Raw genomic sequence first — 454 nt, 5'->3', positions numbered from 1 at the left:
AACAGAATGATACAGAACATTATAAGAGAATGCTTTAAAAACCTATATGCTACTAAATTTGAAAACCTGAAAGAAATGGACAGATATCTAAAGGCATGGGCACTACCACGTCTAAACCAAGAAGAGATTAACATCTTAAACAGACACATAACACAAAAAGAAATTGAAAAAGTAATACAAAACCTCCCGACTACAAAAAGCCCAGGACCAGATGGATTTACAGCAGAATTCTATCAGACATTTAAAGAATATCTGCATCCAATACTACTTAATTTATTGAAAAAAATAGAAATGGAGGGAGAACTTCCAAATTCCTTCTATGAAGCCAGCATCACTGTAAAACACAACCAAAAAAGAAAACAATAGACCCATATCCTTAATGAACATAGATGCAAAAATTCTCAATAAAATACTTGCAAACTGCATACAGACACACATCAAAAGGATCATCCAC

Source organism: Nannospalax galili, unplaced genomic scaffold (assembly GCF_000622305.1).
Source record: "Nannospalax galili isolate Female #2095 unplaced genomic scaffold, S.galili_v1.0 scaffold356, whole genome shotgun sequence".
Classification (NCBI taxonomy): domain Eukaryota; kingdom Metazoa; phylum Chordata; class Mammalia; order Rodentia; family Spalacidae; genus Nannospalax; species Nannospalax galili.
Note: the sequence above shows the minus strand (reverse complement) of the source record.